Raw genomic sequence first — 27516 nt, forward strand, 5'->3', positions numbered from 1 at the left:
CTAACTCTCATTTCCTGGATATAGAAATCAGAATGTGTTCCATAAGGGTCTTTCAGTAGTTCTTCCTGGAGAATGTTTTTGAGCCGTGGAGCATAGGCCCACAGAAGCCTCAAGCTCACTGAGTAACTTGCCCTCATTTTTTGGAGGATGGAAAGAGAATGGGAGAATTGTATATTTGCTCAGCACCTCTATTGTAGGATCAACACTGAACTGCGAACCACAAGGTTGTAAGTTCAAACCCAGCCGACATTCCTTAGAAACCCTATACAGAGTTGCTATGAGTTGGAAGTGACTCAACAACACTTAACAATGTTTGTATAGCACACTGGTAGGTACTTGCCATTCAGTGATTTTGTTGACCTCATCCACTCAAGGCCAATGCCACATACTTTTGATCAATCAGTCATTGACAATTTACTTAGCATTGGGCTTGGCTCTTTGAAAACATCATCAAAGTGAAGTGAATCCAAGTCCTAACCCTAAGGAGACTAGGAAGAGTGAATTTTGAGCAGCGAAACATTCCAGTGTTCACTATAAATAATAAAAATACCAAATACCAAATGCCATCAGAGACATACAGATATAGTATGCTTGTTGGGGAAATGAATAAAGGGAAAATTCAAGGAGGATGAAATATTTACACAAGGTTTGAGGCTTCTGTGGGTCTGTGCTCCACGGCTCAAAAACATTTTGGTGTCGTGGCTTTTGACATACTGTTTTTGCTAAGTGCTGTTGAGTCAGTATGTATAGGGTTTCCAAGGAGCAGCTGGTGGGTTTGAACTGCTGACCTTATGGTTCACAGTTCAGTGCTGATCCTACAGCACCACACCAGGAGTTCTGATGTTTAAATAGGATCTAGAAATATAGGGATTTGCTATAGGAAATCAGACCCAGTTTGTTAACCCTAGAAGCCATGTATCTATCTAGCCAATGAGATCACATCCGTTTTCTACTCACCATAACCTCCAATAGAGTCCTGGTGTGATGCTGTAGGATAAGCACTGGACTGCTTGCCACAAGACTGGCTGTTCAAACTCACTAACCACTCCTCTGAAATCCTATTCGGGGTTTCTATGAGTCAGAACTGACCTGACAATGCTTAACAACAACAACATGACCCCTAACAAATTTTCTTCATTTGTGGTTATCGTGTGATACAGCTTTTTTTAAAAAATCCTCTGTTACAATATCTTAGTTTGATGTTTCTAGCATTTAGGACATCTGGATAAAAAATTTTCTACTATATTTGAATAACTTTTCATGCATCGATGGATATATGGTCAGATAAATGAATGGATGGTTTGATATCATTGTAGAAATGCCCACAGCAAGGAAGTGGGTAAACTGCCTAGACTTGCAGATAACTTAATGGGAAAAGGACATTAGAGCTGGGCCTTGAACAACGTATAGAATTTTCTCAGCATGCAGTACAGGTAAAGGTCTTCTACCTAGAGAGAAGTAAATGGAAGTCTGAAATGTATGACACAGTGGTAATGGTGAGCTACAGAAGCCAAAGGAGGATAGGCTCCATTCATCCAAAACTGAAAGCACAGGCTTTAAATTAGATAGATTTTTATTTGAATCCAAATTGTAGTAGCTTAGTGATCTGGGCAAATTACTTAACTTTTCTAAACTTACAATTCCTTATCGATAAAATAGGAGTAGTAATAATACCTACCTTATAGGTTGCTGCAAAGATTAAGAGAAATAAAATTATACCTACAAGAGTTGACCACAGTGATTTGTGTATTGTAGTTGTTGTTGTGTGCCACGTAGTCGGTTCCGACTCATAGTGACCCTGTACAGAGTTTCCGAGGCTATAAATCTTTACAGGAGCAGAAAGCCTCATCTTTCTCCCGTGGAACAGCTGGTAGTTTCGAACTGCTGACCTTGCAGTTCGCAGCCCAATACGTATTATGATCTTAAAAATGGCAGCTTATGATTGTTACTTTATTGAAAAATTTTAACTAAATTATGAAGATAGCATTTCAAACCACATAATTTAAGGAGGGAAAGAGAAGAGGGAATTTTAATATTCCACATTTAAGGATGAGGCAAAGAATTAGTAAAAGTGAGAACGTCCTTGGAGAAAAATGAGAAGAATCAGGAGAGGTTGGTACCAGAGATGTAAGGCACAGGGATTTCTAGAGAAGGTGATCGATCATTGCTAGTAGGTGACCCATAAATACCAATGCTGATGAGGACTGAGAAGAAGAAGTGTCTGGAATTTGTTGTGCCAAAATCATTATGATCTTCAGGAAAATGTTCTGGAGTTGGAAACCAGACCACAATGATTTGTGGAGAACATGGTACTGAGGAAAGTTGTGGTCTGGGCAAGTATGTTAGGAAGTCTTTTTGAGAAGGAAAAAGAACTTGGGGTAGGGTGAGTAGGATGAGGTCATAGAACGGATGTTTGTTAGATGAGCAATGTTTGAGCTCAATGAGCACAGTGTTCCTCTGTCTTTCTAAACCCATGACCCCATTTGATACACACATAAGAGTATGCTTCACTCTGGCCAGCTGTCTTAGTTATCTAACGTCATTGTAACAGAAATACCACAAGTGGGTGGCTTTAACAAGCAGAAATTTGTTTTCTCACAGTTTAAGAGTCTAGAAGTCTGAATTCAGGGTGCTGGCTCTAGACAGAGGAAGACTTTCTCTCCCAGTCAGCTCTGAAGAAAGGTCCTGTCTCAGCCGAGCTAATTCTCCTGGCCAATCTTCATGTGGTTTAGCAGCTCTCTTCTCTCATCTCTGCTTGATTCACTTGTTTAACCTTTTATATCTTAAAAGAGATTGACTCAACTTATATCCTACCACTGATCCTGCCTTTTCAACAGAACAAAGACAACCCATATCCAAATGGGATTTTAACTGCAGCCATGTTACTGTTGTTAGATGCTATCTGTTTGGTTGTGACTCAGAGCGACCTTATGCACAACAAAACAAGACACTGCCTGGTCCTGCACCATCCTCACAATCATTGTTAACTTTGAGCCCATTGCTGCTGCCACTTTGCCAATCCATTTTACCTCCACTTTACCTAGCATGATGTCCTTCTCCAGGGACTGGTCCCTCCTGATACTATGTCTATAGTATGAGAAATGAGTCTCACCATCCTGGCTTCTAAGGAGTATACTGGTTGTTTTTCTTCTAACACAGATTTTTTTGTTCTTCTAGCAGTCCATGGTACAGTCCCACACCATAACTCAAATGTATCAAGTCTTCCTTATTCACTGTCCACCTTTCACATGCATATGAGGTTACTGAAAATACCATGGCTTGGGTCAGGTGCACATTAGTCCTTGAATACCACAGCCATAGGTATTATAAAGTGTATTTTGGATGATGTTGTTGTTAAGTGCCATCAAGTTGGTTTCAACGCATAGCGACTGGTGAGTTGAACCACTGACCTTGTGATTCAAACTGACCTTGTAGACTAGTGCTTATTCTACATTGCCACACACAATTCAGATTATACAGTGCCACCTTATAGCCCCCCACATTCACATCCTTGCCACATACCAAACATGTTCACCCCATCACATCATCCCAAAAGTCTTAAATTAACTCTAAATCCAAAATCTCATCTTCTAATCTAGGTGAGACTTTAGATGTATTCCATCCTGGAGAAACTGTCTTATCTGAGAATCTGTGAAATCCAGATCACAAATTGTGTTTCCACAATACAATGATGCAACAGGCACAAGGTAGACATTTTCATTACAAATCAGAGGACTTGGAGGGGGAGGGATAAGTGATAATGAGTGCCAAGGAAGTCCAAAACCCAGCAAGATAAATTACATATTTCAAGGTTTGAAAACAGTCATCTGTTCTCTGAGACCATCTTGGCAAGGACTCTGCCCTCCAGACTCTGAGCATTAGCCGTGTTCTCTTGATTCTGGGTAGCATGCCCTCCACCCTGAGCTTCAGTTCTGCCTTCCAGGCCCTCTGGGATGGCAACTCTGTTTCCTCAGCTTTGTTGTTGTTGTTGCTAAGTACCGTCGAGTCAGTTCTGATTCATAGTGACCCTGTATAGGGTTTCCGAGGAGCGGCTGGTGAGCTTGAACCCGACCTTGCAGTTCCGCAGATTAACCCAAGTCATCACACCAGGACTCCAGCTTTAGGCAGCTCCACTCTCCTAGTCCATCAGTCCCACTAGGCCCCATAGTTCTGACTCTTAGGGACAGAATGCTTGCCCCCTCAGCTTTTGGCAGCAACCTCAGCCCCTGGCACACCTTGCTGTCAACGTCACAGTCTGGAACTGAATTCCAAGTCTTTGAAGATCCAACTCTTTGAAACCTAGGAGGCTGTGGCTCCACGGTTTGAGGCCCAGGAAACCACAGCCCCACCTTTTGAAACCAAGAAGGCCCTGATCACCTGATGACCGTGCTCCTTCAAACACTTCTGGTTTCTGAGCTGCTCCAGGAATGGTCCTTTTCTTTTCTTAGAGGACAACAGATTAGCTCCTTTTGGCCTGTTTCCTGCCTGTGGAATTCCACGAGGCACACAGCATTGTTTTCCTTCTGTTCTTTCTCTGCCCCCTTCAGTCTAAACTCATAGAATTGTTTTCTGCTGCAGTAGTTGATTAGAGCCATCAGTCAGTCACAGACTTCCTCTCTTTAGCAGAAGATTCTGTAGCCACATCCTTGGTGAACATTCACAGACACATGTCTTTAGTTTGTACAACAGAATGTTCCAAATCTTTAGGTTCTGTTTTCACTTTGCACAGACCCACTCCCATCGAGTCCGTTCTGATTCATGAAGACTTTATAGAGTTTCTGAGAGTGTCAGTCTTTATATGAGCAGACTTCCTCTCAACGAGATGCTGGTGGAGCTCAAGGATCTTGAGGTTAGCAGCCCAGTGTCTAACCCACAGCACTACCCAGGATGCTTTTGGTGATGGTGTTATTAAGTACCATCAAGTTGATTCTGACTCATAGTGGCCTGATGCACAAAATAAAACACTGCTTGGTCCTGCACCATCCTCACAATTGTCATGTTTGAACCCATTCTTGTTAACTACTGTGTCAGTCCATCCAGTTGGGGATCTTCCTTTTTTAGTTCCTCTACTTTTCTTCAGGGACTGGTCCCTCCTGACAACATGGCCAAACTGTGTGAGATGAAGTCTGGCCATTCTCACTTCTAAGGAGCATTCTGGCTGTACTTCTTCCAAAACAGATTTGTTTGTTGTTGTTCTTTTGGCAGTCTGTGGTAAGTTTCAATATTTTTCTCCAACACAGTCATTCAAATGTAGGAATCCTTAAGAACTCTACATATATAAATAAGTAAGCAGTAAATATAAATAGGACTCCAGGTGTGGTTATAGGATAAGTACTGGACTGCAAACCATAAGGTCAGTGGTTCAAATCTATCAGCTGCTCTTTGGAAACCTTGTATAGGGTCACTGTGAGTTAGAATCAACTTGACAACACTTAACAACAACAACAACAAATATAAATAAATAAGTGGTTAAGAACCTTGTAATTTCAAGGATTTGAACATAGCCCTCTCTATCTCCACTATGTTGTGTACCTTTCTCTGTGGTGTTTCTCATAACATTATCCCCAAACCCTAAAGCCCATTAATGCCAAGTCAATTCCACTTCCTAATGACCCTATAGGACAGGATGGAAATGCCCCATAGGCTTTCCAAGGCTGCAGTCTTTATGGCAGCAGACTTCCACATCTTTCTACCATGGAGCAGCTGGTAGTTTTAAACTTCTGAACTTTAGGTTAGCAATCAACTCTTTAACCACTGTACTACTAGGGCTCCTTACAATATGCCCATTGCCTGGAAATCCTGTTTCTCTGTAAGAAACAAGGAGATGAGCCTATAGGATAGGTAACTTCTTGGAAGGGTTGTGATAAACCTCAGTCATTTCTTATCCATCCATTTATTCATTCACTCCTTATTTACTGAGTATTTGCTATGTGCCAAGTACTGTGCTAACAACGACATACATTAGTTGCATTTGCTCTGTGTCCTAAAGCCAGCATTTGGTGAGGCCAAAGCTGTTTCTGCTGCTACCACTGCCTCCAACCCACTCTACCCACAACTCACCAGCTACTGGAGTCTTCTCTGTTGCTTGTCAAAACATCACCATCAAGAATGACTGATTTCTCTCTTGTCTTTTTCAACAGGTAGACTGAAATTACCATGTGTCCAAATTAAAATTGCATACTTCAAGGATTATTTGAAGGACTATTCTTAGACTCTTTTAAGAAGATTTAAAGAAAAGTGAGTTACTTTTTTTTTTTTTTTTTTTTTTTTTTTACTTCAGAGAATATTCCTGATTTAAGTTAATGTTATGGTCATTTCTTTTTCTCTACCTCTTAAATATATGTGAATAGGTAGACTTTATTTCCATTTATTTTATGATAATTTTTTTATCCCTTTAGAACAATGAGTAGAGAGTATAGGGTTACTGCTTATCTTCCCTGTAAGACTTAGTATGTATCAAAGCCTTGTAGAATCTTAGAGAATGCAAGGGTTTTAGAAGCATGTTCCATTCTCTTCTCATTGCTGAAGGCCAACAGGAGGCTCTCTATAGATTCCTGGGCTGTGCTTGTAAACCTCTGGGAACTAATTGAGAACTCTCTATTTCCTTACATTCTAGATTGCTAGAGAGTTCTTCCTTAATCTGGAGTTGAAATCTACTCCTTTTGTATCTTGCCAAAACTCTATCTTTATTGTCATTAATTGCCATCGAGTCATTTCCAACTCATGGCAACCCCGTGTGTGCAGCTTAGAACGGTGCTCTTAGAAATCACACTGCCAGGCTTGCCTACTTTTAGACTAGTAGTCAAATGAACACTTAGACTTTTGTGCCACCCACGGACTCCTCTTTTTTATTGGATAATCCTAAAAATGGTTGAAGACAAAGATCGTGTTCCTTCTAGGGATCGTTTCTTATTCTTTGTTCCCCCAGTGACCCTTTAGAATTTGGTTTTAAGAGCATTTCCTGCCCTGGTCAACTACTGTCCAATATAGTAAATGTGTTAAAAAGACACATTAGCCTGGAACACACAGACAGTACAGTTAGATTGCTTTGCCTCAATAGAAACAAGAACATTGAAGGAGGATAAACTTGGGGAGCAGGTCAGGGTTCTGGTCTCAGTTCTGCTATTTCTATGCTCTCAGGAAAGACACTTCATCTCTCTGAGCTCAGAGAGAACCAGGATGGTAAGATGAGATAGTCACGGTGACACCTTCACACTCTATGTGGAGCGTTTTGCTGACTCAAAGTAAAGAACTTCTGTGATAGGCACTGGGATGAGCCATGACCTGGAACTCAGTTGGAACTTGGTCCAATCTTAGCACACTAACTTACTGATTTTGTGACTTTTGGCTGTCAATTCACATCTCTGAACATGTCTCCTCGTGTGTGATATAAGGACATGTTGCAAAGGATTTGTCACAGGATGTACTGGAATATGTCCAGAAAGTGTTTAGAACCTGAGTCCTCGTGTGGCAGTGTGGGTTAATGCGGCAAACTGCAAAGCCATTTAAACTGCAAGGCCAGTGGTTCAAGCTCACCAGTGGCTCCTTGGAAACCCTATACAGGGCTGCTATGGGTCAGAACCAACTTGATGGCATTAACAACAACAGTATAGGAAATTCTCAATAAATGGTAGTCCCTAACATTATTATAGATAAATGGTAGTCCCTAACATTATTATAGATAGTAATGGAGCCACTTGCTTTTAGAAAGAGGAGAAGATTCGAAGTGGATAGTAAGAGAAGAGAGAAGGTACGGACATATGAGAGAGTTTCAAAAAGTCCATGAAAAAATGGAATTAAAATACAATGGAATTTTTCCATGAGCTTTTTAAAACCCTCTCATACTTATTAGGAATGGGAGAAGACATATCCACATCCCATAAACTTTCATATATAAAGAAGTCCGAACCCAGAAAGTTTATGAGATTAAAACTTTACATCTCAGAAGCAGACAGAGAGGAACTGGTTGTTATGGATGGATGGATGGATAGATAGATATGTACATATGTATGTGCATACATACATACATACATACATACATAGATGGATGGGAATGCAGATGCTCTGTGGGATAAGCAAGCACTAGACTACAAATCACTAGGTTGGTGGTTTGAGCCCACCAGGTGCTCCATGGGAGAAAGATGAGACATTTTGTTCTTGCAAAGATTTACAGCCTCAGAAACCCTGTACAAGGACTCCATATATGTAGTTTGAAGGCAAACTTTTATAGTAGGCCCAAGTTGCAACACAAATTCTGCCAACCTCTAGCTTCTGCCACTGCCCTGACCCTGGACAATGAAGACTGGTGGTCAGAGAATAAAGGTCCTTATACCCATTGATCAGGAGACTTTGAGAATCATCCAGTACGTACATGTTCAGAAGGACAGTTTTGAGGGTGAAAGGTATTTATAAATTATAAAGTGTCCTACACATATATATGATTTTGCATTATGCAGGTGTTATATTCTAGCATGCTACTTTGGAAATCAGGACAGAGGATTAAACTAGATAAGTGTGTAATGAAGCAGAAAAGACCTTTGACACATTTATGAGTAAAACAGCATCTGTGTATAAACATATATGTGTGTAAATCTACTTTGTGTGTGTGTAAATCTACTTCGGATCCTTTGGATATCCTGTTGTTGGTTTTTTAAAGTCAGTTCTAACTCATAGCAACCCTCTGTTGGGTTTCTGAGGAGTGGCTGGTGAACTTGAACCACCGACCTTGCAGTTCATACCGACTTTGCAGTCCAGCGCATTAACCCACAGCACCATACCAGGATTGATGAAGATTAAAGACCACAGCCTTCAGTATGAACTGTACCTCAATTGTGAAGAAAACAAAAACCTCCACCACTGGACCAGTAAATAACACCATGATAAATGGCGACAAGATTGAAGTTGTCAAAGACTTCATTTTTCATGGATCCACCATCAACACTCATGGAAGCAGCAGACAAGAAATTAAATGACATATTGCATTAGGCAGATCTGCTGCACAAGACTTCTTTAATGAGTTCAAGAGCAAAAGTATCATTTTTAGCACAAAAGTACACCTTTGTCCAAGCCATGGTATTTTCCATAGCCTCATATGCATGTGAAAGTTGGACAGTGAAGAAGAAAGACTGTAGAAGAAATGATGCATTTAAATTATGGTGTTGGAGAAGAATATCAAAAGTATCATGGACTTCCGGAAGAGCAAACAAATGTGTTGGAGAAAGTACAACCAGAACACTCCTTAGAAGCGTTGGCAAGATTGTGTCTCTCAGACTTCAGACATGTTATCAGGAGGAACCAATTCCTGGAGAAGAATATCATACTCAATAAAATGGAAGGTCAGCAAAAGAGAAGACACTTAACGAGATGGATCGACACAGTGGCAACACCAATGGACTCCAGTACAACAATAATTGTTGTACTGGACTGTACAGTATTACAGTATTACTGATCGGGCAGTATTACATTGTGTTGTACATAGGCTCGCTATGAGTCAGAGCCAATTCCACAGCACCTAAAAACAGGAATTATAAAACAGGGCTTAAAATGTAAATTGTAGAGTCATTCAAATCCATTTACATAATTTACTGGCTATGTAACCTTGGCCGCATTTTTCAAGAACACTGGCATATTCCCTGCCTTCATGGAGCTTCAAGTCTATAGCAGAACTACTCTGCGAAGATAGAAGACTACCACATAGAATGTGCCCTTCACACTGAGAAAGTGCCTGGGGTATGTGAGTCCCCTTCTTCTTTGGTTAATCACTTTCTCCAAAGTTTAAGGGAAATATTTTTAACCTGTTGGATAAAAGAAACAGTCTGAGGTATCTTAGATTCTATAAGACTATTAATTCCCCTGAAGGCCCAGGTATCCTCTTACCCTGGTAGAAGAATAATTCCAGATGCATTCCCACACTTAAGCCATCCTTCAAAGCCCTTTCTCTCAATCTGTCTTCCAGGGCTTGCACAGTTTTAAATTCAGGAGATTTGGGGAGTGTGTTGTCCTTTGAGGCACAGAACAAGATGATGTCTGATTCATGGATTCAGTTAAGATTAGAACAGGGCCTTTGTTCTCCAGGTGGCTCCTCACTGCAGATACAGGGGTTCTGCCTTAAGCTAATGCTATTTTGGGTGCCACAGGCCAGAGATGCCTTATGAGGGGCATCTAGATCTGGGGGGCATTGCATAGTTATTTATTGTTTTGCAAACTATAGTTTATGACCTATGAGTGAATCATGAAATTAATTTGGTAGTTTGAAATGATCATTTATTAAAGTTAAACAGAGTAAACCAGTAAACCACACAGTGGGAGAAGATATTTGTATTTTATGAGGGAGCTTCAAAAAGTGTGTGGAAATTTTCCATTGTGTTTTAATTCCATTTTCTTGTGATACTTAGCACAAGACTTAAATCTGAAACATTTATATAGTAGAAGGGGGCGGAGGGATCCTCCAACAACTCAGTAAGGAAAGATAGGCATCATTATTGGTAAATGCTCAAAAGTCTCCATCACAAACGAGGATATCCTAGTCAGTAAGCATATCCTCACCACTGGACCAATAAACAACATTCTTATCAGCAGAGAAAAGATTGAAGTTGTCAAGGACTTCATTCTTCCTGGATCAACTATCAGCACTCATGGAAGCAGCAGTCAAGAAATCAAACAATGTATTGTGTTCCGCAAATCTTCTGCACATGACCTTTTTGGTGTTGAAGAGCAAAAATGTCAGCTTGAAGACTAAGGTACGCCGGACCCAAGTCATGATATTTTCAATAACCATGCGAAAGCTGGACAATGAATAAGGAAGACTGTAGATGAATTGATGCTTTTGAGTTAGGGTTTTGGAGGAGAATATTGAAAGTACAATGGGCTGCCAAAAGAACCAACAGATCTGTGTTGGAAGAAGTGCAGCCATAGTGCTCTTTGGAGGCCAAGATGGCCAAACTTCGTCTCTCATGTTTTGGACTTATTGTCAGGAGGGACCAGTCACTGGAGAAGGATATTATGTTTGGTAGGATGGAGGGTCAGAGAAAAAGAGGATACCCCCAGCGAGACGGATTGGCAAAGTGGCAGCATTAATGGGTTCAAATGTGGCAACAATAGTGAGGTTGGCCAAGGACCGGGCAGTGTTCTGCTGTGCATAAGTCGCTATAAGTCGGTACCAACTAGATGGCACCTAACAACAACAACTAAGCATATGAAAACATTTAAAACCACAGTAAAGTATCACCATGAACCTGCTTGTTGTTGTTGTGGTTGTCAGGGTCCATCGAGTCGGAACCGACTCATAGCGACCCCATGCACAGCAGAACAAAACAATGTCCGATCCTGGGCCAACCTCACTACCGCCGCCACACTTGATGCCATCAATGATGCCACCTGGCCGATCCATCTTGTTGGGGGTCTTCCTCTTTTTCTCTGACCCTCCATCTTACCCAGCATGACATCCTTCTCCAGCGACTATTCCCTCCTGACAACATGTCCAAAGTATGAGAGACGAAGCTTAGCCATCTTGGCCTCCAAGGAGCACTCTGGCTGCACTTCTTCCAAAACAGATCTATTGGTTCTTTTGGCAGCCCATGGCACTTTCAGTATTCTCCTCCAACACCACAACTCAAAGGCATCAATTCTTCTATGATCTTCCTTATTCACTGTCCAGCTTTCGCATGCATATGAGGTTATTGAAAATACCATGGCTTAGGTCAGGCGCACCTTAGTATTCAAGGTGACATCTTTGCTCTTCAACACTTTAAAAAGTTCCTGTGCAGCAGATTTGCCTAATGCAATACATCGTCTGATCTCTTGACTATTGCTTCCACGAAGGTTGATAGTTGATCCAAGAAGAATGAAGTCCTTGAAACTTCAATCTTTTCTCCATTGATAAAAATGTTGTCTATTGTTCCAGTGGTATATTGGCTGAAATGAAAAAGATACCATATGAAGTGCAGGAAGAGATAGGAAATAACTGGAATTCTCGTATATTACTGGTTAAAGTGTAATTTGGTGCAGTAACTTTGAAAAATTCTTTAACAGTGTCTACTAAAGCTAACATGCTAGTAATTCCACTTGTAAACATATGCCCAGGAGATAAGCACTCTAATGTGCTACAAAAATCATGCTCATCCACAGTTAGATGGATAAATAACTTTTAGGATATATTCATGCAATGGAAGCTTATACAAAAATGAGAATGAATAATCCACAGGTGTACAATGTGATATTGATGACCCTTATAAACATAATGATGAAAAAAAGCAGCCTGGCACAGATAGATTTCATGACTATATTTATAGAAAGTACAAAAAACGGCCGCAGTAGGCTGTTAGAACTCTGGATAGTGGCTATGCTTGCAAGGGGTTTGTGAATAGAGGAAACACGAATGACTTTCAAGGAACTGGTAATGTTCTGTCTCTTGATCAGAGAGTGCTTACAAGGGTGTTTTTAGATGGTGAAAATTTATCAAGCTGCACATTGCCATATGCACTCGTCTGTATGCATATTACAACTCAGTAAAAGTTTGTAAAATAAATATAATGGAATAGAACATATGTGTTGTTAAGTGCCGTCAAGTAGATTCCGACCCATAGCAACCCTGTATAGGATTTCAAAGGAGCAGCTGGTAAGCTTGAACCACTGACCTTACTATTCAAAGTGACTTTGCAGTCCAGTGCATTAATCCACAGCGCCACACCAGGACTCCATAGAAAATATAGCAGGTAGTCTATATTTAAGTAAGACTTTTTAAAGTGACACTTACATTACATGTGTCTTTAAATGTATAGACTGAGTTGAACTGGCATATATATTTCTTACTGTGAGGCAGGTTCCAAAAATTTGTAAGTCCTTGATTTTAATCTAAGTCTTCCATTTTAATGAGGAATCTGAGACCCAAAGAAGAGAAGGATGAAGAGCAGAGCTAGCAGGAAAACAAGCTGGGAAGAAGACTGGAGGTCTCCAGTTTTGCTGACTCCGTGTCTCTCCCAGTCGTTGGAGCTGCCCTCCTCTGATTTTCACCCCTATTGGTTGAGTGGTGAATTTGGATTAGTAACTCTGTCTGGCACCTTAATCTGTGGTAGGCAGACCTATATTCTCAGTCCAAGGGGAGCGATTGTTTTTCCACTCACAGACGGGTAGAGTCAGAGGCCCAGTCACCTCAGCAGGGGCCTGGCTCCAGCTCCCAACATTCCCTCCTGCCTCCTTCCTGCCTCTTCTGTATAAATCTGCTTCCCTCAGAGCTCCGGAAACACCATTTCACTCAATCATGTTTTCATTTGTGTAAAACGACTGTCATGCCAAAGCTATTTTATGGTTGTAGAAATTGGAAAACTGTGAAGAAAGTACATCGAGAGAGTAAGATTCCGCAAAGCATGTTTTCGTCCTGTCTTTGTGCTAATATTTTGTTAGAAAATTGTGAGTTCTGCAGGGAGCCGGGGGATCAGCAGGCTCTGAGGATACAAAAGCAAAATGTAGTTTCGTTGTGTCTGCCAGAGCTTCACAGAAGAGGGAAATGTGCTCAGTTTTAAAGCCCCAATCAGAGTACAGGGCCTACCTGGAACCATCTTAAATAGAGAGGTTAGAATAAACAGTATAGATTCTAATAGTGCAAACTACATACCAAATCCATTGCTGTCGAGTCCATTTTAACTCATACTTCAGACATATTGTCAAGAGAGACCAGTCCCTGGAGAAGGACATCATGCCAGATCAAGTGGAGGGTCAGTGAAAAAGAGGACCCCCAACAAGACGGACTGGTACAATGGCAGCAGTAATGGGCTTTAGCTTAACAACAAATGTGAGGATAATGCAGGACACACAGTGTTTCTTTCTGTTATGCATAAGATTGCTGTGAGTTGCAATCAACTCGAAGGTACGTAACAACACTAACTCTGGCTCACAGGGACCCTGTAGGACAGAGTAGAACTGCTCCACAGAGTTTCCAAGGCTGCAATCTTTATAGATGGAGCAGCTGGTGGTTTCAAACCACAGATCTTTCCGTTCGCTGCCAAGTATTTAACCACTGCATTACCAGGACCCCCTACAAATAGCACAGGGCATCTTGGCTCAGAACACACCCCGAGTCACACAGGCAAACAGATAAGGTTTAGAAGGTAACAGTCCAGACCACTAGAGGCATCTAGCCCCGCCTTGGAAATAGAGAATCAGTGGGGACTTTAAAAAAAGTTCCATACAGCCAAGAAATTTAAGGATTAAAGAAAGGAAACCACTTTGATAAGGCAGCTGAGGATTTCCCAATAGGTGGGAATCTCATCTGAAAGCAGCCAAGGTAGGAAAGCACATAGGAGAGGCATCAGAAGAAGTATGCAGGGACCAGGTGGTGAAGGCTCTCCGTGTCCTGACAAGGAATATCCAGAGTGAAGAGGAAAGCGTCACTTGAGATTCCTCTAGGCAAGAAATGTCTGTTGCTGAATATAGAATCGCCGTATGACTCAGCATTCCTACTCCTAAGGCTGTACCCCAAAGATATGGAAGCAGTGGCTCAAACAGGTACTTAGGTCCCAGTGTTCATTGTAGCACTATTCACAGTAGCCCAAAGGTGGGAACACCCCAAGTGTCCACCAATAGATGAATGGATAAACAAAATATGGTATATCCATACAATGGAATATTCTTTCAGCCAGAAAGAAATGAAGAGTTGACCCATGCTGTACCATTATGCCGAGTGCAGTAAGACAGCCTTAAAAGAATAGTATAAAATCCCACTTACATGGAATATCTAAAATAATCAACAGCATAAGACATATGGGTTAATTAGACTTACCAGGGATTGGTGGAATAGAGATAAAAAGAGTTGCTGCTTATAGGTACTAAGTTTCTGTTTAGGTGATGAACAACTTTTAGAAATGGGTACAGCTGATGTTTGCATCACATTGTGAATATAATTAACGTCACTGAACTGCACATTTAAAATGGTTTCAAAAGCAAATTTTATCTCAGAATTAAAAATATATGTATTTGTAGATATATAACATGATACCCCTTCAGAAATGAAAAAAGAATAATCTGTGGTTCTCCCTATTGACACAACAAAGCTCAAGTTTTTCCAAAGAAAGAAACAAATGAGGGAGGGAGAAAGGAAGGAAGAAGAGTGAGAGAAAGAGAAAGGAAGGAGAAAGAAAGGAAGGCAGGAAGAAAGAAAGACAGACTTGTACAACTTGCAGACATAATAAGAGATGCAGACAGACCCAACTGGAAGCTTCTGTGTAGTCTCAGAATTGTGTTATCCAGCACTGCCGTGGGCCATTTTTGAACAAAATGTTCAGAGAACTGTCTGGTCTATGCATGATTGAAGGCAGGGGCTAGAGAGATGAGTAAGATAAGAGTCCCTACCCTCACAGTTCTACAAGTGCACCAGTGGGTCAAACTTCAATGCTAAATTCACATAGCAGCTATTATCCTAGGGCAGAGTGTTCCAAACTGTGTCCAGTGATATATCAGTCCTACATAGTGTGTGTGTGTTTGTTAAAGGAGTGTTTCCTTGTTGAATGGTTAGAGAAACACTGTGCTTTAAATCCTTCTTGGTAGATCTCAGTGCCATTAGCTCAGTGAAGACTTTGAAAAATCCTGCAGGGATGGTGCCTGTTTGTCTTTTTCTAACCTAATGTTTCTCAAACTTACCCCACAACCCCGTTTTCCATGTTAATTAAAATCCCACAGAACCTATATTCTTCAGAGCTTATTTTATAGGAAATGCCATTCTTGAGGATGGCTTGAAGTCTGAAAATGAAGAAAGGAAAGATGGGCTTTGCCTAAGGACGGGGAGAACTTCCCAGGGATGGAACATTTTATTGGGCATTATATTGTGTCCAGGGACTCCTGGTGTGGCACTGTAGGATAAGCATTGAACTGCTAACCAAGGTTGGGGGTTCAAACCCACCAGCTGCTAAATTTCAGTAACCTTATGTAGGGTTGCTGTAAGTTGGAACCAAGTTGACAGCAGTTAACAACAGCATTGCGCCCAGTCTATACCTAGCATAGGGTCTGACACCCAGGAAGCATTCAGTTAATGAATGAAGAAATGGGTACTAGTGAAAAGTGTCCAGAGTTTTCAGCAGACTTTGTAGACAGAGGGTAGACCTAGCTAGCAATGGTGCTATAGCAATTTAATGTACAGACTCCTTCCTTTGACTTTTCTCTCTCTCTTTACTTTTTTTTTTTTTTTAATAAATTAAATGTTTTTATTTTGCATTGAGTGAAAGTTTACAGGGCACATCATCAGCTTCACATTCAACCATTCATATAGCTTGTTTCATTACATTGATTATTATCCCCGCTATATATCATCAGTTTACAGTGTTTCTCTCTATCCTCTTTAGCTTTTTTGTTTTTTGGATTGGGGGGGGGACTTGGCTTATTGGAATTTACAGTCTCGGCTTTTAGGGGAGGTTTTTACATTTGTCTGTGGATATCCAGGGCTCACGTATGAGATTACTAACAAGCATTACTGAATAATCAGATGAGGGTCTCTTTACTTTTGAAAAAGGCACCAAAATGCTACAAAAGCAAATGTTTTAAGGGTATATACTCTGGAGCCAGAGTGCCTGGATTTCAATCCCACCTCCATCATTTAGTATCTGACTTCATCCTACATCTCTGTACCTTCATCTGAAAAGTGGGCCTAAAAGTAGTGCCCAGGGGGCAGGTTGCTATGAGATTGTACTGTGTTACTATAGTTTCGGTACTTGAAGTGGTCTTGGCACTTCGCAAGGATGATGGAAGTATTAACCATCATCACTTATTGGCTTCTTTAGATGACTACCTCCCCGGACTTTTGTCGGAGTTTCCTTTCCTAGTGTTTTCCAGCAGGCTGAAGATTCTCATATTTCTGAGCAAAAAAATCTGATTCCCCACTGCTGGCATGAGAAAGACCAGGAAGACATTGCTGCCATAGGGCTGTTTGAGGGAAGGCTCCGGTTCCCATTCCTGTTTAATAGTGCTCAACCATTCTGCCTAGGTAAATATTTCTGACGGAGTAGCAGTCTAGCACATCTATTATTAATTTACTGCAAGCAGTTTCTGTACTTTGCAGAAATACTTCTGCTTACAGATGTTTGCGTAGTCCTGTAGAGTTGTCCTGACTTTAAGGATTCTCATGGAATTTACTAGGCATCAGTCATGGTTCCTCCAGCTTTCATCTCCCTAGAGGGATGATGGGCAGTCCTATGAGCAGTCAGCATGGGTGCAGGTTGGAGCTTCTGGAATTCAGATAATGGAATGAGTGCCAGGACCACTTCAAGTACCCAAACTACAGTAACACAGTACATCCTCATAGTTACCTGGCACCTGGGCACTGCTTTCTCTGTCACCCCACTTCCAGTTTCACCCTTGATAACATTCTCTCTGTCATGCCCTCTAGCCCCAACCAAGTCCCAACTTCCCTGATTACTAAACACAATCATACTCTTGATTTGTGTTCTCATAATGTCCCTACTTTAAAAAAAAAAAAAAAAAAAATTCAGTCTTTTGACTGCGTGTCCAAGAAGGTAGGGACAGTATCATCTCAGTCATGTTGTTGTTTTTCAGTGCGGTCCAGTCAGTTCCAACTCTTAGCAACCTATGCGTGGAAGAAGGAAACACTGCCCAGTCCTGTGCCAGCCTCACAACTGTTGTTATGATTGAGCCCATTTTTACTGCCACTGTGTCAATCCATCTCGTTGGGGGTCTTCCTTTATTTCACTGGCCTTCTACTTTACCAAGTATGATGTCCTTCTCCCAGGACTGGTTCCTCCTGATAATATGTCCATATTACTACTTTAAAGCTACTTTATCTGGAAACCCTTAGTCCTCAATACCATCACCTCAACCTGAGTCTTCCTTCTTATATGTGAAGAAATTATCCAAAGGAAATCTTAGACAATGTACCAACCCAGGAAAAGAAAACTATTCTGCTGAAGGCAGCATTTGCTTTACACTGAGTTTTATAGTCTCTCTGGCCTCCTTTTTGTCCCCGAGCCCTTAACTTTAACTTTGCCGTGAAGTCTGACTTACTTTAACAACAACGAAACTAGATTGGAAGACAGGAAAGCCAAATTCCTCCCCCAGCTTAAGCAAGAATGCACCACGGGACCTTGGGCATATCACAGGACCTCTCTAAGGCTCAGCCTTCCACAAAGCATTTGGCCAACATGATCGTGTTCAGTGTTACAAGGGTGATTAACAGCACTCACTTTAACGCTGTGCTTCCAGAGTTTGAATGTCGACTTTGCCCTTACTTCTCTGTGATCTTGAGCATGTTATGGAAGCTCTCAGCACCTCAGTTTTATCATCCATAAAATGGGAAAATAATATTACCTCATAGATTTGTAGAGACTAACAAAACACTTACAATGAATGTCTGACATAGTTAAGTGCTATGTTGCTATTGTTGTTGTTGTTGTTAGGTGCTGTTGAGTCTGTTGTAACTCATAGTGATCCTATGCTCAACAGAATAAAACACTGCCTAGAGCTCTGGTGGTGTAGTGGTTACGAATCAGGCTGCTAACTTCAGGGTCAGCAGTTCAAAACTACCAGCTGTTCCGTGGGTGGAAGATGAGGCTTTCTGCTCCTATAAGGATTTACAGCCTCAGAAACTCTGTACAGGGTTGCTATGAGTCGGAACCGACTCCATGGCACACAACTACAACAACAGTGCTGCACCATTCTCACTGTTGTTATGTTTGATCCCATTGTGGCTGCAACTGGGTTAATCAGTCTCATTGAGAGTGTTCCTCTTTTTCACTGACACTCCACTTTAGAAAGCATGATGTCCTTCAGTGACTAGTCCTTCCTGATAACATGCCCAAAGTACAAGAGATGAAATATCACCATGCTTGCTTCTAAGGACCATTTTGTCTATAGTTCTTCCAAGACAGATTTGTTTGTTCTGGCAGTCTCCAGTACTTTCAATATTCTTCATAAACACAATCATTTAAATGTATCAATTCTTCTATGGTCATCCTTATTCATTATCCAACTTTCACATGCATACAAGATTAAAAATACCATGGCTTGGGTCACACACACTTTAATCTCAAACTGGCGTCTTTGCTCTTGAACACTTTAAAGAGCAGATTTGCCTAATGCGATACTTACTTGTTTGATTTCTTGACTGCTGCTTTCATGAGCGTTAATTGTGAATCCAATCAAAATGAAGTCTTTGACAACTTTAAGCTTTTCTTCATTTAGCATGGTGTTATTTATAGATCCAGTTGTGAGGATTTTCATTTTGTTTACATTGAGGTAAAATCCATACTGAAGGTGGTAATCTGTGATCTTCATCAGTAAGTATTTCAAGTCATCTTCACTTCCAGCAAACAAGGTTGTGTCATCTGTATATCGCAGGCTGTTAATGAGTCTTCCCAATACTCAAACCACATTCTTCTTATAATTTAGCTTCTTGGATTATTTACTCAGCATATTAATTGAAAAAGTATCATGGAAGGATACAACCTTGATGCACCTCGTTCCTAATTTTAACTGTTCATTATCTTCTTGTTCTGTTCTAAAGCCTGCATCTTGGCCTGTGCATAGGTTCCTCCATCTGTCGATGTACTACTAAAACTTTTTTGAATTAACTTCAGCAAAATTAATATCATACAGGAGTCTGATTAAGATCATATTGTACCATAGTGGTTATGAACCACAAGGTTAACAGTGTGAAACTACCAGCTGTTCCACAGGAGAAAGATGAGGCTTTCTGCTCCCGTAAAGATTTACAACCTCGGAAACCCTGTACAGGGTCACTATGAGTTGGAACTGACTCCACAGCATATCACCACCACCACCACCATATGATAGTAATGATATTGTTCATTATGATTTCCACATTCTATTGGATCACCTTTCTTTAAAATGAACATAAATAGGGATCGCTTGAAATGGTTGACCAGTTAGCTATCTTCTAAATTTCTTGGCACAGATGAGTGAGTGCCTTCATTGCTGCCTCAGTTTGTTGAAGCATTTCCATCTGTATTATGTCAGTACCTGGATTTTTGTTTTTCGCCAATGCCTTCAGTGCAGCATGGACTTCTTCCTCAGTATCATTGATTCTTGATCATATGGTACTTCTAGAAATGGTTGAACATTGACCAATTCTTTTGTGTGTTCCTTCTATGTTGTTTTTTGTTTGTTTGTTTGTTTTTGACACATTTTATATCATCCAGTATTTTGCCACTAGAATCCTTCATCCACTCTGGTCTTTTGGTCTTCTCTTTCTTTCCTGTCTTTTTAATGACCCTTTTCTTTCTTTAAATTCAGGTGGGATATACTCATGGTCATATTTTTGACTTGTTTTAATATTCTTCAGCTTCAGTCTGAACTTGTGTATGACGAATTGATGGTCTGTTTCGGCTGTTTCTTCTCATTATGAGTGGTGTTCCATCAATAGATAAAAGTCCCAAAAGCTTTGTTCTATCCATGTCATTAAATTCAACTCTACTTGGATGAAACAGCTCTTCTCCAGTTGTATTAGAAGTGCCTTCCAACCTGTAGGGCCCAGTTTCCAGCACTGTATCTGACAATGTTCTGTAGCTACTCATAAGGTTTTCAAAGGCTAACCTTTCAGAAGTGGCCCATTTCTCTTTCTACCTAGCCTGTCTTAGTTTGGAAGCTCCACTGCATGCTGTCCACCATGGGTGACTGTGCTCATATTTAAATATCAATAGCATGGCTTCCAGCGTCATAGCAACACACACAGCCCCCATAGTACAACAAACTAACTAATGAGTGGTGCAGTAAGGGCTGTAAGTACTTGTTATTGTGGTAGTTGTTGCTGCTGCTGTTGTTATTATCATTTCCATTCAATCTATATATTGTGATTCTGCATTTTTTGCTTGCCTACCATGTCCAGAATCTCCCAGTGGTTAGTATTTATATTTTGCTTTCACTGGTTAAAGTACATAATGACTGTAAGCTAATACAAGTATAGACTCAGTAATGTTTTAGTTCAATATGTAGTAATCTTAACAGTCCCTAAATATGTTACAGAAGACATGTTTCAATTATGCTTAGAGGACCAACATGTGGGTTCCCAGGGCCTCCCAATAATGCTATGCCCCCTATTAGAAGCCTCTAGATTATTGCTGTTTCCTCTTGCACACTTCATGGATCTTAGTTGGAACTATACTAATGTTGGAATAAACAAGGCACTGGATGAATGCATAAATGGATGGGTAGGTAGATGGTTGAACAAATGGCTGGCTGGATGGATGGTTGGATGAGTTTATGTTTCCTCCTTGAGTTAGTTTGAGCAGAATAATGAATGTGTATATTTATTAATGTGTGTGTACCCATGAGCATTTTTCTGAGAAAACCCCAGCTATTCCTGCCCCAGGGAAGCTGATGGTCATAGTTACATATTTTGCATTCCCACATCTGTTAGTTTCTAAGGTCAATTTTCTCTGTAGTTCTTTCAGCTGTCTAGTGTTGACAAAGATAAGCACTCCCTCTGACTCTCCCTCATGCCTTCCTCCTCCAACAATGAGGGCTTTATGCTGGGAAGATTGCCTAAGGATGCTTCTTTCCCAAGGCCCCAAAGCATAGTCTGGCTTCTATCAAAGGTATCGATGGGGGAGAGACTCAAGTAGATGAATTCAGGGAATAGTGCCTCTGGCCCGGTGCCAACACAACAACTCAGGCTGGGCTGGATAACTAAGTGTCTGTGAGGATCTAGGATGCCTGGTTACCTGAGTTGGCTACTTAGTCATCTACAACTACCACCCTGGAAGTCATCTAGCTCCAGCTTCCCAGCCCCTTTTGATTCTAGCCCAGGAGAGGATACAAAGCTGGGAAGGATGGCGTGAGATAGCAGAAGGGTAGACAGCCAGTATCAGAGAGGGTAGAGTATTTCACTCCATTGGGGTGATGGGATTGCCATTGCCTGTTGAGGCTTCAATTCACTAATGAGATTAAAATGCCAACGACCTGCCTCTACACACACTTACTTGGGAACACTTTAGCTTGAGCTACTTAATGAGCGTCAGTCAGAAGTCTAAGAAAGGCCTGGGCAGGCATCTGGCTGATTCCTTGTTGAATAGAATACCAAATGTGTCACCCTTTGAAAGTCAGCAGTTTCTAGAGAGCAACCCCAGTGTTCAGATTTCCTTGGTTACCCTTACATTTCCCTTGTTTCCAGATGTTTATAAGTTAGTTGGGAGATGTGGGTGTGGAGTGCTATGACAATGCTTTGGATGATGGTAAGGATGATGATCAGGATAATAAATAGGGTTATCAAACCTGGCTTCCCACCAGAAGCACTGGGGGGTTGGTTGTTTCTCTTTGCTATTATTGTTGTTGCTGTTATAGTTTTGGAAGCCATAGAATCCTGATCCCCTTGCTTAGTGAGTGTTTATTTACATATGAGATGATGGAGCCCAGCAGTCTGGTTGCTTTACACATGCCCTCAATGATTGCACTGTTCCATTCCGAGCTCTGGCTTTTGGAAGCCATAGGATAAGCACTCGACCTCAAGGTCTGTTTGAACTTCAAGGTCGGTGGTTGGAACTCACCAGCCACCCATTGGAAACCCTACCCAGGGTCTCTATGAGTCGGAACCAACTCAGCCTGACACAACAACAACAACTCATAGAATGTGGATGTCTGGGACCTGGCTTGACCCCCTGACTACCACTCCCTAAGCTGTGCAGCCTCATGCTACTTAATTAACCTCTGAGTTGTGTCATCATTTTTAAATGAACAGTAGGTAGTGTCTTCCCTTCAGAGGCATTCAGAGCATCAGTAGAAAGCCTAGTGCAATGCCTGGCACACAGTTAGTGCACCAAATCATGGTTTTTCTCTTCCCTTTAGTACTTACCAAGTCCTTTCAAAATAGTTTTCTTACCTAAGGTTTCTTATGTCTGTGTTTCATGCAAAGATATGTCTGAAGGGAAGTGAGACTAGGGACTGTTTATTCATGGATAAGTGTGAGTTACCCCATTTAACCCTCCACTTACTCCTGGAATAAAAGCCCTGGTGATGCAGTGGTTAAGCATGTGTTTGCTAACCCTGGTGGGGCTGGCAGTAAGAACCGGAAGCTACTCCGTGGGAGACAGCGGTGGCAGTCTGCTTCCGGAAAGATGTACTGCCGTGGGAACCCTGGGAGCCAAATCTACTGTGTCTACAGGAATGCAGTTAGTCAGAATCAGCCCAGCAGCAATAGGCTCTTTTATCTCTTAGAAGGTGGATACTCCAGATTTTACAGATGAAGAAACTGGGGCTCAGAAACATTAAATGACACTGTTTAAAATCACAAAATTAACATGAGGCCAAGCTAGTTTTACCTTATAGCCCACCAATTCCTACACCTTTTACAGTTGTTTTTGACTCACAAATGGCTGAGGGCAGTAGCTGCCTCTCTAGGGAGCATGTGAAAGGAAAACACGGTACACCTTAACATCATTTGCAGCAGTAGAAAGTTTGGTTGAGCACAGGAAAAAAATTAACCAACTACACCCCCCACCCCATTTCTGTCTGCTTGCCTGGGTTTAACAATTTATTGTAGTGACCACACAGAATGAACTCAGACACCTTACTCATAGGCATGGGGTTTGTTAGAGACGTTAACAGGTTACAACCATGGCAACCTCTCCCCAGCTCTGCCCATAGGCAGGCCTCTCTCAGTCCTAGGCTTCTGATCAATGTCCTGGGGCGCACGTCCCATGATAAGCACCAGCCTGAAGGCACTTGGTTTTAGCTCTGTGAGTCAGCAAACCTACCTCTACTAATTAGATGCCTGCACCGACTCTGTAAGCAAGTCTCCTGCCCAAAGTCACTCAGTTTTACCCATCATTCTGTCTGTTGCTCTAGCTCTTCCTCTGCCCACTGCTCTGGTGTGACAGCTTTCTGGCCATGAGATGTCTGGGTCCAAATGACATGCTCCACTCCTGGCTCTTCTTAGTGTTCCAAGTTATTACAATCATAATTAACAGTTGTGTTCACCACTCACAACTGAATCATATCATCACAACTGAAGCATATCATCCAATCTTCTCCCATTTATTCTTACCTAAAGGAGCTCTGGTAGCGTAGTGGTTACGAATCGGGCTGCGAACCTTAGGGTCAGCGGTTCGAAACTACCAGCCGCTCCGCGGGAGAAAGATGAGGCTTTCTACTCCCGTAAAGATTTACACCCTCGGAAACCCTGTACAGGGTCGCTATGGGTCGGACCCGACACGATGGCACTTAACAACAACAACAACAACATACCTAGCAGTGGTTACGAATCGGGCTGCGAATCTTAAGGTCAGCGGTTCGAAACTACCAGCCGCTCGCTGGAGAAAGATGAGGCTTTCTACTCCCGTAAAGATTTACACCCTCGGAAACCCTGTACAGGGTCGCTATGGGTCGGAACCGACTAGACGGCAACAACAACATACCTAGCAGAGTCCTGGTGTGGCACTGTGAGTTAACGCGCCACACTGCAAAGCCATTTGAACTGCAAGGTCAGCGGTTCAAGCTCACCAATGGCTCCTCGGAAACCCTATACAGGGTCTCTATGGGTCGGAGCTCTGGTAGCGTAGTGGTTACGAATTGGGCTGTGAACAGCAAGACCAGCAGTTCGAAACTACCAGTGGTTCCGCAGGAGAAAGATGAGGCTTTCTGCTCCCGTAAAGATTTACAGCCTCGGAAACCCTGGGCAGGGTCACTATGAGTCGGAACCGACTCCATGGCATTTAACAACAACAACAACAACAACAACAATGGGTCGGAATGACTCGACGGCCCTTAACAACAACAACAATACCTAGCAGGGCAATGGCATTGTTAATAGGAGTTACAGACTATGGATGGAAGAGTCTTATGAAGTAATTCACTGTACCCACAAGTATCTTTCCCAGGATACTTAGGGAAGCACAGCATTTGATTAAGACAACTGATTTGTCCCAACACCACATGACTCTCAGAGCTGGGCCCCTTAACAGCTCTTCCATTCTAAGCCATTATTAGGCAAGTCCCAGGCATGCTTACAGCATCAAAATGACAGTCTCTCCTGTAGACTGGGATTGCTTGACATCAAGTGGGCTATAAATCAACCTTGAAATAGCTACCTGCCTAATTACCCCAAGAAAGATTTATGGCCCTCAGAATTGGAGTATTCATGTTCTATTCCCCTCATGGCATGTCTACTATGTGCCTGACTCTGAGATAAAAAGATGGAGAAAGCCTTATAGTGTGTAGTGTGACCAGGAACCCAGGTGTGGTTACTGCAAAAATCCACATTAGGGTCAGGGTTTGATTACTAGTGTATAAGTTGAATTGAACAGCAAATTGAATAGCTTCATTATCCACATCATTATAATAGCAAATTAAGTAGCAAAATTGGATGTTGTTAAGTGCTGTTGAAGTTGTTCCATCTCAGAGCAACCATGTACAGAGTTTTCTCTATAAGGAGCAGCTGGTGGGTTTGAGTCACTGACATTTCCCTTAAAAATCCAGTGTTCATCATACACTGCCACACTGGATAGCTGAATGAAAATTATACTATGATGAGGAGGAGGAGGATAGAACTAACATGAATAGATGGATTGATAGTAAATTGGATAGGTGAAAAAGTAAAATTAAAAATTGTACTGTCTATATGCAAGATCTATGCAAAGTACTTTACACACATTTTTTTCTCAAGAAGATCTTATGAGGCCATTATTTTTATGTTTGTTTTGCATTAAGGAAAACAGAGACCAAGAGACTCATATGTTCATCTCCATGGCTCATGTTGAGTCAGAATTGGAACTTGGCTCCAGATTACGTTCTTTCAGCTCCAGTAGATAATGTAGTGGGTAAAAACAGGAATGATTACTAATTTTCAAAACCAAATTGTGTGCTTATTTTACAAGAGAAGTCTTAAGAAAAGGAACTCTAAACTATTTTATGCATTTTTAACAAACTTTGACAATAAAGATCCATTTAGGGGAGAGCATTGTCAAGAGTCTTGGTGTGGCACTATTGGATAAACACTAGATTGCTAACCACAAGGTCAGCGGTTCAAACCCATCACCAGCTCCTTGTAAACCCTGTAGAGGGTCACTGTGGGTTGGAACAAACTCAACAGCATTTAAAAACAGCAACAACAATTGTCAAGAATAATCCTTCCCATCTATATGGCTGTAATACCATTTCAGAGCACTGTCGCCAGTCTTATGATAAACATCAATTCGACTTAAATAGAGTTTATAACTCTTTTCTCTGTGGCAACTTTACCAATTCTGTGTATATCAATGGGTAAACATGGAGGCTTTGATGCCAAATGGCCTGAATTTGAATCCCAGCTCTACCACTCACTAGTTCTTTAAGCATGAAAAAGCGACTTAGCCTCTCACAGCATCGAAATGACAGTCTCTCTGAGACTGGAATTACTCAGTTCCTTCATCTGTGAAGTGGGAGAAATAATTGGAATTTATACATTGTTGTTGTTGCCAGTGCTGTTGAGTTAGTTCCAACTCATAGAGACCTTACACACCAGAACAAAACACTGCCTGGGCCTGGGCCATCTCAGAACTATAGTGAAGTTTAAGCCCATTGCTGATGCCACTATGCCAAATCCATCTTGTTGGGGGTCTTCCTCTTTTTAGCTGACCCTCCACTTTACCAAGCATGATGCCCTTCACCAGGGTCTGGTCCCTCTTGATAATATGTCCAAAGTGTAGCAGACGAAGTCTCGCTATCCTGTCTTTAAATGAGCACTCTGGTTGCACTTCTTCCAATAAAGATTTGTTTGTTCTTTTAGTAGTGCACGTTATTTTTAATATTCTCCCCCAATACCATATATCAAATGCACTATTTCTTGTATGGTCTTTCTTATTCACTGTCCAACTTTCACATGCTTATGAAACTATTAAAAATGCCATGGTTTGGGTCAGGTGCAACTTAGTCCTCAAACTGACATCTTTACTCTTGAACACTTTAAAGAGGTCTTGTACAGCAGATTTGCCTAATGCAATACATCATTTTGTTTCTTGATTGCTGCTTCCATGAATGGTGATAGTGGATCCAAGCAAATGAAGCCTTTGACAACTTCAATCTTTTCTCCATTGATATGGATGCTGTTTATTTGTCCAGTGGTGAGAATTTTTGTTTTCTTTACACTGAGGTGCAACCCATAATGAAGGCTGTGGTATTTGATCTTCACCAGTAAGTATTTTAAGTTCTCTTCACTTTCAGCAAACAAGATTGTATCATCTACATATTGCAAGTTGTTAATAAATCTTCCTCCAATCCTAATGCCAAGTTCTTCTTAATATAACTCAGTTTTCTGGATTATTTGCTCAACATACAGATTGAATAAGTAATTGTGAAAGAATACAACTCTGACTCACACCTTTCCTAATTTTAACCACTCAGTGTCCCCTTGTTCTGTTTGAATGTCTGCCTCATGGTTTATGTGCATGTTTGTCATGAGCACAGTTAAGTGTTCCTGAATACTCATTCTCTGCAGTGCTGTCCATAGCTTGTCATGATCTAGATAGTTGAAAGCATTTGTATAGTCAATAAAGTACACATAAACATCTTTCTGTTATTCTCTGCAGTCAG

Source organism: Chrysochloris asiatica, unplaced genomic scaffold, assembly GCF_000296735.1.
Source record: "Chrysochloris asiatica unplaced genomic scaffold, ChrAsi1.0 scaffold00074, whole genome shotgun sequence".
Taxonomy (NCBI): Eukaryota; Metazoa; Chordata; class Mammalia; order Afrosoricida; family Chrysochloridae; genus Chrysochloris; species Chrysochloris asiatica.